The 13897-nt window shown below is 44.7% G+C and overlaps 1 pseudogene; it reads right to left on the reverse strand.

Moving 5' to 3' along the window:
* Positions 1 to 5908: 5908 nt before the first annotated feature.
* LOC135057234 (zinc finger MYM-type protein 1-like) lies at positions 5909 to 7072 on the reverse strand (annotated as a pseudogene).
* Positions 7073 to 13897: the final 6825 nt, after the last annotated feature.

Here is a 13897-nt window from a genome sequence, read left to right on the forward strand (position 1 = left end):
CGTGTGGCAAGTTCAAAAGGTTGCAGAACCTTGCACAACGTTGAAATCATTCTCCACTGCGCTTGAGACAGGTGCATTCCACCTCCTATATCGTGCTCAGTTGTATAGGCTTGAATGGCCTTTTGCTGCTCCTCCAACCTCTGAAGCATATAGAGGGTTGAATTCCACCTCGTTACCACTTCTTGCTTCAGATGATGGCAGGGCAGGTTCAGGCGTTTTTGGTGGTGCTCCAGTCTTCTGTACGTGGTGCCTGTACGCCGAAACTGTCCCGCAATTCTTCTGGCCACCGACAGCATCTCTTGCACGCCCCTCTCTTTTTTTAAATGATTCTGCACCACCAAATTCAAGGTATGTGCAAAACATGGGACGTGCTGGAATTTGCCCATATTTAATGCACACACAATATTGCTGGCGTTGTCCGATGCCACAAATCCACAGGAGAGTCCAATTGGGGTAAGCCATTCTGCGATGATCTTCCTCAGTTGCCGTAAGAGGTTTTTAGCTGTGTGCGTATTCTGGAAAGCGGTGATACAAAGCGTAGCCTGCCTAGGAAAGAGTTGGCGTTTGCGAGATGCTGCTACTGCTGCCGCCGCTGCTGTTCTTGCGGCGGGAGTCCATACATCTACCCAGTGGGCTGTCACAGTCATATAGTCCTGAGCCTGCCCTGCTCCACTTGTCCACATGTCCGTGGTTAAGTGGACATTGGGTACAACTGCATTTTTTAGGACACTGGTGAGTCTTTTTCTGAGGTCTGTGTACATTTTCGGTATCGCCTGCCTAGAGAAATGGAACCTAGATGGTATTTGGTACCGGGGACACAGTACCTCCAACAAGTCTCTAGTTGGCTCTGCAGTAATGATGGATACCGGAACCACGTTTCTCACCGCCCAGGATGCCAAGGCCTCAGTTATCCGCTTTGCAGCAGGATGACTGCTGTGATATTTCATCTTCCTCGCAAAGGACTGTTGGACAGTCAATTGCTTGGTGGAAGTAGTAAAAGTGGTCTTACGAGTACGACTTCCCCTCTGGGATGACCATCGACTCCGAGCAGCAACAACAGCAGCGCCAGCAGCAGTAGGCGTTACACGCAAGGATGCATCGGAGGAATCCCAGGCAGGAGAGGACTCGTCAGAATTGCCAGTGACATGGCCTGCAGGACTATTGGCATTCCTGGGGAAGGAGGAAATTGACACAGGGAGTTGGTGGGGTGGTTTGCGTGAGCTTGGTTACAAGAGGAAGGGATTTACTGGTCAGTGGACTGCTTCCGCTGTCGCCCAAAGTTTTTGAACTTGTCACTGACTTATTATGAATGCGCTGCAGGTGACGTATAAGGGAGGATGTTCCGAGGTGGTTAACGTCCTTACCCCTACTTATTACAGCTTGACAAAGGCAACACACGGCTTGACAAATGTTGTCCGCATTTCTGTTGAAATACTTCCACACCGAAGAGCTGATTTTTTTGGCATTTTCACCTGGCATGTCAATGGCCCTATTCCTCCCACGGACAACAGGTGTCTCCCCGGGTGCCTGACTTAAACAAACCACCTCACCATCAGAATCCTCCTGGTCAATTTCCTCCCCAGCGCCAGCAACACCCATATCCTCCTCATCCTGGTGTACTTCAACACTGACATCTTCAATCTGACTATCAGGAACTGGACTGCGGGTGCTCCTTCCAGCACTTGCAGGGGGCGTGCAAATGGTGGAAGGCGCATGCTCTTCACGTCCAGTGTTGGGAAGGTCAGGCATTGCAAACGACACAATTGGACTCTCCTTGTGGATTTGTGATTTCGAAAAACGCACAGTTCTTTGCTGTGCTTTTGCCAGCTTGAGTCTTTTCATTTTTCTAGCGAGAGGGTGAGTGCTTCCATCCTCATGTGAAGCTGAACCACTAGCCATGAACATAGGCCAGGGCCTCAGCCGTTCCTTGCCACTCCGTGTGGTAAATGGCATAGTGGCAAGTTTACGCTTCTCCTCCGACAATTTTATTTTAGATTTTTGAGTCCTTTTTTTTACTGATATTTGGTGTTTTGGATTTTACATGCTCTGTACTATGACATTGGGCATCGGCCTTGGCAGACGACTTTGATGGCATTTCATCGTCTCGGCCATGACTAGTGGCAGCAGCTTCAGCACGAGGTGGAAGTCGATCTTGATCTTTCCCTATTTTTGGAACCTCAACATTTTTGTTCTCCATATTTTAATAGGCACAACTAAAAGGCACCTCAGGTAAACAATGGAGATGGATGGATACTAGAATACTTATGGATGGACGAGCGACTGCCGACACAGAGGTAGCTACAGCCGTGGACTACCGTACTGCGTCTGCTGCTAATATAGACTGGATGATAATGATATAAAAAATATATATATATCACTACTGCAGCCGGACAGGTATATATTATATAATGACGGACCTGCTGGACACTGTCAGCACTACAGACTCCTAAAGTAAGCTACTAGTATCAAGAAGATAGAAAAAAAAAAAAACACCACAGGTAGGTGGTATACAATTATGGATGGACGAGCGACAGCCGACACAGAGGGAGCTACAGCCGTGGACTACCGTACTGCGTCTGCTGCTAATATAGACTGGATGATAATGATATAAAAAATATATATATATCACTACTGCAGCCGGACAGGTATATATTATATAATGACGGACCTGCTGGACACTGTCAGCACTGCAGACTCCTAAAGTAAGCTACTAGTATCAAGAAGATAGAATAAAAAAAACACCACAGGTAGGTGGTATACAATTATGGATGGACGAGCGACTGCCGACACAGAGGTAGCTACAGCCGTGGACTACCGTACTGCGTCTGCTGCTAATATAGACTGGATGATAATGATATAAAAAATATATATATATCACTACTGCAGCCGGACAGGTATATATTATATAATGACGGACCTGCTGGACACTGTCAGCTCTGCAGACTCCTAAAGTAAGCTACTAGTATCAAGAAGATAGAAAAAAAAAAACACCACAGGTAGGTGGTATACAATTATGGATGGACGAGCGACTGCCGACACAGAGGTAGCTACAGCCGTGGACTACCGTACTGCGTCTGCTGCTAATATAGACTGGATGATAATGATATAAAAAATATATATATATCACTACTGCAGCCGGACAGGTATATATTATATAATGACGGACCTGCTGGACACTGTCAGCACTGCAGACTCCTAAAGTAAGCTACTAGTATCAAGAAGATAGAAAAAAAAAAACACAACAGGTAGGTGGTATACAATTATGGATGGACGAGCGACTGCCGACACAGAGGTAGCTACAGCCGTGGACTACCGTACTGCGTCTGCTGCTAATATAGACTGGATGATAATGATATAAAATATATATATATATCACTACCGCAGCCGGACAGGTATATATTATATAATGACGGACCTGCTGGACACTGTCAGCACTGCAGACTCCTAAAGTAAGCTACTAGTATCAAGAAGATAGAAAAAAAAAACACAACAGGTAGGTGGTATACAATTATGGATGGACGAGCGACTGCCGACACAGAGGTAGCTACAGCCGTGGACTACCGTACTGCGTCTGCTGCTAATATAGACTGGATGATAATGATATAAAAAATATATATATATCACTACTGCAGCCGGACAGGTATATATTATATAATGACGGACCTGCTGGACACTGTCAGCACTGCAGACTCCTAAAGTTAACTACTAGTATGAAGAAGATAGAAAAAAAAAACCCACCACAGGTAGGTATACAATTATGGACGAGCGACTGCTGACACAGAGGTAGCTACAGCCGTGGACTACCGTACTGCGTCTGCTGCTAGTATAGACTGGATGATAATGATATAAAAAATATATATATATCACTACTGCAGCCGGACAGGTATATATTATATAATGACGGACCTGCTGGACACTGTCAGCAGAATGCGTTTATAGAATAAAAACACCACACGACGAGTGTTTAACTTTTTCAGGCAGACAATCACAATATACTGGTGGTCACTGGTCACTGGTCAGTCACACTGGCAGTGGCACTCTGGCAGCAAAAGTGTGCACTGTTAAATATATGTACTCCTGCTATAACTGCTCCCCAGTCTCCCCCACAATTAAGCTGTGTGAGCAGTGAGCACTCAGCACAGTCAGATTTACATAGATGATGCAGCACACTGAGGCTGAGCACAGATATGGTATACTGTGTCACTGTGTATCGTTTTTTTTCAGGCAGAGAACGGATTATATTAAATAATAATAAAACTGCACTGGTGGTCACTGGTCAGTCACTAGTAAACTCTGCACTCTCTGAGTACTCCTAAGCTCCAGTAAATCAAGTTTCTCACTCTCACTATCTATTTCTATTCTAAACGGAGAGGACGCCAGCCACGTCCTCTCCCTATCAATCTCAATGCACGTGTGAAAATGGCGGCGACGCGCGGCTCCTTATATAGAATCCGAGTCTCGCGATAGAATACGAGCCTCGCGAGAATCCGACAGCGGGATGATGACGTTCGGGCGCGCTCGGGTTAGCCGAGCAAGGCGGGAAGATCCGAGTCTGCCTCGGACCCGTGTAAAAAGCGTGAAGTTCGGGGGGGTTCGATTTCCGAGGAACCGAACCCGCTCATCACTACTTGGTATTTGTATTAAAAGTGCACTTTCAGATAACTCATCATAGAAAGTGGTCAAATTTAGAACAGACACCTTTAACTGCTCCTTTAATCAGTGGCAGATATGAGACTCTTCGCTTGAACAGATTCAAACATGGCTGCTATTTCCTGGATGGCTCTTGATCTGATCTGAAGTTCTGAAAGAAAGTGATCAATGCACTCAACCATTGCCCTCTTATTTTCTTCTTGAAGAGAGAGTCCAGCATCGCTTGCTTGTTCCCCTGCCAACTTCTTCTTGAACTGCAATTCCATATTCATCTGATTTTGAAAGTGCCTGTTCAATTGCATGTTCGACTAGTTGACTGCATTTCTCATGCATTAAAAGTTTAAGCGCCTCTAACTTTGTCACAACCTTGGCAAGAGTTAAACTCTGTGGCCCTCATTCCGAGTTGATCGCTCGCTAGCTGCTTTTAGCAGCAGTGCAAACGCTAGGCCGCCGTCCTCTGGGAGTGTATCTTAGCTTAGCAGAAGTGCGAACGAAAGGTTACCAGAACAGTGTTGAAATTATTTCAAGCAGTTTCAGAGTAGCTGCAGACCTACTCCTTCCTTGCGATCACTTCAGTCAGTTTAGTTCCTGCTTTGATGTCACAAACACGCCCTGTGTTCGGCCAGCCACTCCCCCGTTTCCCCAGGCACGCCTGCGTTTTAACCTGACATGCCTGCGTTTTTTAGCACACTCCCAGAAAATGGCCAGTTACCACCCAGAAACACTCACTTCCTGTCAATCACTCACCGATCAACAGAGCGACTGAAAAGAGTCGCTCGCCCTTGTGTAAAACTGCATAGTTTTGTGTGAAAGAACATGGCGCGTGCGCACTGCGGCCCATGCGCATGCGCAGAAATGCCGATTTTTAGCCTGATCGCTGTGCTGCAAACAACGGCAGCTAGCGATCAACTCAGAATGAACCCCCTAGTCTGCAGATACTGCTGTGGAAGACTAACTTCTTGAAGTACATCACACCTGAAGTACAGGTAGCACAGAAAAGTAAAATCACAGACAGCAGGCAAAAGACTTTGTGCTGCTCCTCTTGTGTCTAAATTTTCATGTAGATCACTAAGAGCTTCAATTGCCACCACAAACTCATCAAACTTTTCCTTAACTGGCATAACTGCAGCATGATGAGCACTCCATCGTGTTGTTGATAGCCCTTTCACTGACACTCCAGTGTGTTCAATTAACACATCCCTTCAATGGGTGGATGCAGCAAAGAAAGAAAACATTGTCTCAAGAGTTCCAAAAAATGTCACACATGATGCATTTTCAGAAAAGAGTGCTGACCACCCAAATTAAGCGAATGGTCCACACATCCACTAAACATAGCTTTCCTGTTCTGTATCTTAAGAATGGCTTGTACACCTCCATGGATTCCAGCCATAGTGGCAGCATTATCATAGCCTTGAAAGCGGCACATCATTATGTCCAGTCCATCATTTTCCAGTGTTTTAAGAATTTCAGAACTAAGGTCAGCTGCTGTTTTCCCCTTTAAAGGGAAAAATCGGAGAAATACCTCTTTCACCTCAACCTTCATATCGTTTATTTTTACATATCTGATGACTTCGGACATCTGGTCAGTATGTGATATGTCAGGTGTGCTGTCAAACATGATCCCAAAACACTTTGCAGACTTTATGTCCATGACAAGCTTTTCCTTCACATAATTTGCCAGGGCACTTATAAACTCATTCTGAGTGCTTGGTGCTAGATAAGAGATTGACACTTTAAGTTTACATGTGCTCCTTTTTAATCTCATCAGGTGCTCTTTCAGCACTGGATCATACTTTGAAAGCATCTCAACCATCTCAAGAAAGTTCCCTTTATTCAATGACGTTTCATCTTCCTTGTGGCCATGGAATGCTAGATTCTGCTTGAACAATGTGATATCAAGCAATCTGTGCAAGATGTCCCTCCACTTTATCTTCTTCATTTCCATTAAAGAAATATTTTTGGCGTCAATTATTTTGTGCAGCCTAAGTCCTGCTGCCAATGTTTTCCACTTTTCAAGGCAACATAGATGCTCTTCAGAAGTATCATGGTTATGTACTTCCGGGTTCAGTTTCCACCACTTCTGAAACCCAGTCACAAATTTAGATGTCGTACTTGTAGCACTAACGGCAAACAGTCGGCAGCAAAAACAGTATAATTTGTTGCTGACAACTGAATAAACCATTCATGACCACAGAATTTTCTCACCATTTGGCATCATCTTGTAAAACCAATCTTTTGAAATCTGGCATACACCACCCTTCGCTTTTGCATCTGAATCTTGTCTTTCCACTGCAGTGAAAAGCCCATCTTTGTTCTTGAAATATGCACTTCCCCTTTTGATGATTTCCACCCGAAAATTATCTGGAACTAGTATTTCCCAGAAATAAACATCATGTAAAATTTGCTCCATAACATCACTCATCTCCTTTACAGTATCAAGGCTGGAGTTCAGTACTTTCTTCTGCTTCACATTCTTCTATTTCCACTGCTTGTGTTTCTGCTGTAAATTCTGCAAATTTCCACATCTTGTTAGGGTCTCCTGCCCTGTGCTGCCACGTCGTCATGGCAACCAGGAGACAAGTGCTAGTGGAGTAACCTGAGCGCAGCTGATACTCCGGTTCGGGTCTTTTGCTGTGCAGTGGTTATAGGCTCTGTGCACGGCAGGGGATCCGGTGCTGGTTTTTGTGCTCACAGTCTGTGAGGTCTGAGTGGGGCGTGGACAGCACCTGCTTTATAAGGCCTCTTTTCAGGGTAAGCAGATGCTGCTGAATCTTTGTTGGTTAGTCAGTTCATGAACGTTAGCCAGTACTGTGTAGCTTTGTATTTGTTTGTTGCTTACTGCAAATAGGCCTGGGAATTTGGTATTACACTCTGCCAATCCAGACCTAGCAGTAAGACTGGAGTCAGTCGTTTAGCTTGCTGGGGTTCTGTTACTACTCTGTGAACTTAGCAAGTTTGCGGCTGTATTCTAAGACTTGCCTGTCTAATCCTGTCTCACTGTGCTAGGTGTCAGGGGTCAGTTTAGTGGCAGTAAGCTAAAACCTGTGCACTGCAAGTGAGAATTTGGATTGTGGAGATTCTCCTTGTGTCTATCATTCCATCTCTGACCAAGGAGTTTACTGCCACACCCGTTGGTAACCCTTTAGGGTTTTGCTGTTGCCCTTAGCAACAGCATTTCGGGTACTCTACGTATTAAAACACAACATCTTGCTTTTTCCATCTTAGCAGTTCTAATACAAGGGAGATACCCAGTTCCTTAGCCTCTGGGCTTCTCTGTTCACTTTGTGTGTATTTCGTTACCCTATCACCTTCTGTGTACGTTATGTCATATCCCCCAGTTTGTCTGTGAGTCCATCTGTTTTGCATAACAGTTCAAACACCAGTACATTCCTGCAGACACTGGAGTGCATAACAGTTCTGACACCAGTACTTTCCTGCTGGCACTGGTGTGCATAACACATCTTGCTCTTCTGCAGAATGCATGCAAGCATCAAAACTAGCACTATCAATTGGGGACTGACACTGAGAAGCTGTGTCTTTTGATGAACCCTGGACATCATCTTGTCTTTTGACAAACTGAAGCATGGATCCAGCTAGCATTTTCAATGATTTATTTCTTGCCTCTTTTACTTTCCTTTGCTGGCATCCACTTGGCCTCTTTGATTTATGCACCCCATGCAGCATGATAGAATATCTCTGCACAATATAAAATGGCATAATATAATTTTTATTTCTAAATAGAACTATTTAAAAAAAAAGTTCAACTGTAAATATATTGTGAATAAGAAAGACAGCTCTTCGACCATGTGATTCTGCTGCTACCCTGCCCGGCTTATTACAGGTACAGGACACTGCATGGGGAAGTTACTTTTAATATATAACTACACCCTGTCTTCTTCAGTGTGAGTCAATGAGAAAAGGTGTGTGTTTTCCCCTTATAAGTCAATATTCAAATCAAGGCAGGATTCAAAAACATACAAAATTTAGAAAAGATAAAAAACATTCTGTAAAAAAAAAAAAATTTGAATCAAGTATGTTAATACAGGTTGAGTCTCCCTTATCCAAAATGCTTGGGACCAGAGGTATTTTGGATATGGGATTTTTCCGTATTTTGGAATAATTGCATACCATAGTGAGATATCATGGTGATGGGACCTAAATCTAAGCACAGAATGCATTTATGTTACATATACACCTTATACACACAGCCTGAAGGTCATTTTAGCCAATATTTTTTATAACTTTGTGCATTAAACAAAGTGTGTGTACATTCACACAATTCATTTATGTTTCATGTACACCTTATACACACAGCCTGAAGGTCATTTAATACAATATTTTTAATAACTTTGTGTATTAAACAAAGTTTGTGTACATTGAGCCATCAAAAAACAAAGGTTTCACTATCTCACTCTCACTCAAAAAAGTCCGTATTTCGGAATATTCCGTATTTCGGAATATATGGATATGGGATACTCAACCTGTATATACAGTTATGTCCTACAGGTTCTGCTCTGCTCCGTGTAAAGACCAGTGGCGGATTTTATCTCTGGGCTGCAGGACTGCAGCCCATCCCAGGTAACATCCACCCCAATGCTCAGTGTCAGTGAAGCCAGATGCAGTCCGTGATTGCACTGGCTTCACTGTGACTGGCAGTGACTTCCTGTTGGAAGTCATACCTGTTAGTCACAGACACACAAGGCAGTCCCACTGGTAGGTGTTGCCTCCCTTTGGGACTGCTAGACCAGACTGCGATAAGAAGAGAGCTGGCTTCCTGTAGGAAGCCACACCTGCCCTTGGCACAGCCAAATTCGTTTTCTATGGGCTGAAGCCGTTGCAGTCCATAGATTCCGGGTGTTTGCACATTTGCAGTCACACTGCAGTGTCTGCACCGTTCCCGGCACTTGCCCTATCCATTGCGCAGGTGTCAGGACCCGGGACTGGTGGCTGGCTGTCTCCTCTCGCTGGCACAGGGTAGCGGCAGCCCTCCTACTACCCGTAAGTAGGAGTCACCGCTGATAAAGACTCAGGGGTCTATTTACTTAGCATTGAATGGAGATAAAGTGGACAGAGATAAAGTACCGGTCAATCATCTCCTAACTGCCATGTTACAGGCTGTGTTTGAAAAATGACAGGAGCTGATCGGATGGTACTTTATCTCCATCCACTTTATCACCACCCAAGGCTTAGTAAATAGACCCCTCAGTCACACCACCACCAACCTAACCCACCAAAATTTTAACAACTCATACAATACAATACAATGCACTCAACATACAGTATAGCTTAATGTGTATTATGTATTTTATGTCACAATAACCATACTGTACAATGTCACTGAATACAAACATACTCATACTTACAGTGCAGATTTTTTGAAGGTGAAAGCATAAACTAGGCTGCAGCACCCAAATCCAATAGCGTCAGGAGTAGGGCTAGGTAACTGGCTTCTCCAGACTGCTATGAAACCTCTCACTTTATTTTCTGAAATTATGTTTATAATAAATGAGTAACTCTAAAATATGGATAATTTATAGTACACTATTATATATGTTAAATCAATGGGCAGCAAGAGTTTCCATTTGCAGATGGACAAACACTTGCATTAGTGTACCTCTACGGAATATGACTTTAGCATAAAGTAGTAATCTGGCTTCCTTGGCTGCCCACAACTACAGCCACTTTGCATGCAACTTGGAATCAGACTCATAAATATAAAAATAATATTGAAATATATAAAATAAATTGTCTCTTTCCTGTCAGAGATTTTATGATACAGTACAAATAGAATAGTCAACCAAAAAGTATTTTGTAAGAGAATGGTAATGTTTAAATCAATGATGGGAAGAACTGATGTTAGTTACTACATAGCCTACGATAATATAGAAGGTTATGTGTGCTCACTAATGATGTTTACAGTGTAAATTGTAATCTTAATAAATTAACCATAGATTATTATAGATATAATATGCCAAATCTTATACTATACATTTTGTATTTATTTTTTTATTACCAGTTATTTATATGGCGCACACATATTCTGCAGCGCTTTACAGAGAATATTTGGCCATTCACATCAGTGCCCCAATGGAGCTTGCAATCTATATTCCCTATCACATGTACATGCACAGACATTTACACTAGGGTTAATTTTGTTGGGAGCCAGTTAACCTACCAGTATATTTTTTGGATTGTGGGAGGAAACCGGAGGACCCGAAGGAAACCCACGCAAGTATGTACAAACTCCACACAGTTAGGGCCATGGTGAGAATTGAACCCATAACCTCAGTGCTGTGAGGCAGAAATACTAACCATTACACCATCTGTGCTGCCCCTATATAAAAAAATGCATAGTACAAGGGTACTTTACACGATTGAATCTATTATATCTATAGTAATAAAATGTGAAATAGCCATATACTTTATACCCACATTTTAAGTAAAATTCACTCTATGGAAAGTATGTCCTAACACAGGGCCTCAGTCATATGTAGACACAGGGGTATATTTACTAAGGTCCCGATTTTGTCCGAGATGCCGTTTTTTCTTCAAAGTGTCATCTCGGTAATTTACTAAGCAGAAATCACGGCAGTGATGAGGCCATTCGTATTTTTTGGCAAGTCCAACAAAAAAAATACGAATGAATACACCATCGGTCAAAACGCGGCTGTTTAAACACTGCCGTGAAAAAATACAACTCGTAAAAAAGTGCTAAAAAAAACAGACCTGCTTTTTTGAGCCGTGGTTGGATAGGCATGCACGGATCCATGAGATCCGTGCATGTATATCAGTGGGAAGGGGTGGGAAAGTGTTAATTTGTTGAAAAAAAATTGCGTGGGGTCCCCCCTCCTAAGCATAACCAGCCTCAGGCTCTTTGAGCCGATCCTGGTTGTAGAAATATGGGGAAAAAAATGACAGGGGTTCCCCCATATTTAAGCAACCAGCATCGGGCTCTGCGCCTGGTCCTGGTTCCAAAAATACGGTGGACAAAAAGCGTAGGGGTCCCCCGTATTTTTAAAACCAGCACCGGGCTCCACTAGCTGGACAGATAATGCCACAGCCGGGGGTCACTTTTATACCGTGCCCTGCGGCCGTGGCATCAAATATCCAACTAGTCACCCCTGGCCGGGGTACCCTGGGGGAGTGGGGACCCCTTCAATCAAGGGGTCCCCCCCCCAGCCACCCAAGGGCCAGGGGTGAAGCCCGAGGCTGTCCCCCCCATCCAATGGGCTGCAGATGGGGGGCTGATAGCCTTTTTGTAAAAGTGTAAGATATTGTTTTTAGTAGCAGTACTACAAGGCCCAGCAAGCCTCCCCCACATGCTGGTACTTGGAGAACCACAAGTACCAGCATGTGGCGGAAAAACGGGCCCGCTGGTACCTGTAGTACTACTACTAAAAAAATACCCAAAAAAAGACAATACACACACACCTTGAAAGTAAAGTTTTTTCTCTGACGTCCTAGTGGATGCTGGGACTCCGTCAGGACCATGGGGAATAGCGGCTCCGCAGGAGACAGGGCACAAAATTTAAAAGTTTGACCACTAGGTGGTGTGTACTGGCTCCTCCCCCTATGACCCTCCTCCAAGCCTCAGTTAGGTTTTTGTGCCCGTCCGAGCAGGGTGCAATCTAGGTGGCTCTCCTAAAGAGCTGCTTAGAAAAAGTTTGTTAGGTTTTTTATTTTCAGTGAGTCCTGCTGGCAACAGGCTCACTGCAACGAGGGACTTAGGGGAGAAGAAGTGAACTCACCTGCGTGCAGGATGGATTTGCTTCTTAGGCTACTGGACACTAGCTCCAGAGGGACGATCACAGGTACAGCTTGGATGGGTCACCGGAGCCGCGCCGCCGACCCCCTTGCAGATGCCGAATAGAGAAGAGGTCCAGAAACCGGCGGCAGAAGACGTCTCAGTCTTCATGAGGTAGCGCACAGCACTGCAGCTGTGCGCCATTGCTCTCCGCACACTTCACACCAGCGGTCACTGAGGGTGCAGGGCGCTGGGGGGGGCGCCCTGGGCAGCAATGTAATATACCTATTCTGGCTAAAATATATCACATATAGCCCCTGGGGCTATATGGATGTATTTAACCCCTGCCAGGTTCCAAAAAAACCGGGAGAAGAAGCCCGCCGAAAAGGGGGCGGGGCCTATTCTCCTCAGCACACAGCGCCATTTTCCTGCCCAGCTCCGCTGCGAGGAAGGCTCCCAGGACTCTCCCCTGCACTGCACTACAGAAACAGGGTAAAAACAGAGAGGGGGGGCACTTATTGGCGATATTAATAATATTTGAGCTGCTATAAAGGGAACACACTTATTAAGGTTGTCCCTATATATATTTATAGCGCTTGGGTGTGTGCTGGCAAACTCTCCCTCTGTCTCCCCAAAGGGCTAGTGGGGTCCTGTCTTCTATCAGAGCATTCCCTGTGTGTCTGCTGTGTGTTGGTACGTGTGTGTCGACATGTATGAGGACGATGTTGGCGTGGAGGCGGAGCAATTGCCTGTAATGGTGATGTCACCCCCTAGGGAGTCGACACCAGAATGGATGGCTTTGTTTATGGAATTATGGGATAGTGTCAGCACGCTACAAAAGTCGGTTGACGTCATGAGACAGCCGGCAAACCAGTTAGTACCTGTCCAGGCGTCTCAGACACCGTCAGGGGCTGTAAAACGCCCTTTACCTCAGTCGGTCGACACAGACCCAGACACTGACACTGAATCCAGTGTCGACGGTGAAGAAACAAACGTATTTTCCAGTAGGGCCACACGTTATATGATCACGGCAATGAAGGAGGCTTTGCATATCTCTGATACTGCAAGTACCACAAAAAGGGGTATTATGTGGGGTGTGAAAAAACTACCGATAGTTTTTCCTGAATCAGAGGAACTGAATGAAGTGTGTGATGAAGCGTGGGTTACCCCAGATAGAAAACTGCTAATTTCAAAGAAGTTATTGGCATTATACCCTTTCCTGCCAGAGGTTAGGGCGCGCTGGGAAACACCTCCTAGGGTGGATAAGGCGCTCACACGCTTATCAAAGCAAGTGGCGTTACCGTCTCCTGATACGGCCGCCCTCAAGGATCCAGCTGATAGGAGGCTGGAGAATACATTAAAAAGTATATACACACATACGGGTGTTATACTGAGACCAGCAATCGCCTCAGCCTGGATGTGCAGTGCTGGCGTGGCTTGGTCGGAGTCACTGTCTGAAAATATTGATACCCTGGATAGGGACAGTATTTTACTGACTATAGA

The sequence above is a fragment of the Pseudophryne corroboree genome, chromosome 3 (genome assembly GCF_028390025.1).
Source record: "Pseudophryne corroboree isolate aPseCor3 chromosome 3, aPseCor3.hap2, whole genome shotgun sequence".
In the NCBI taxonomy this organism is placed as follows: Eukaryota; Metazoa; Chordata; class Amphibia; order Anura; family Myobatrachidae; genus Pseudophryne; species Pseudophryne corroboree.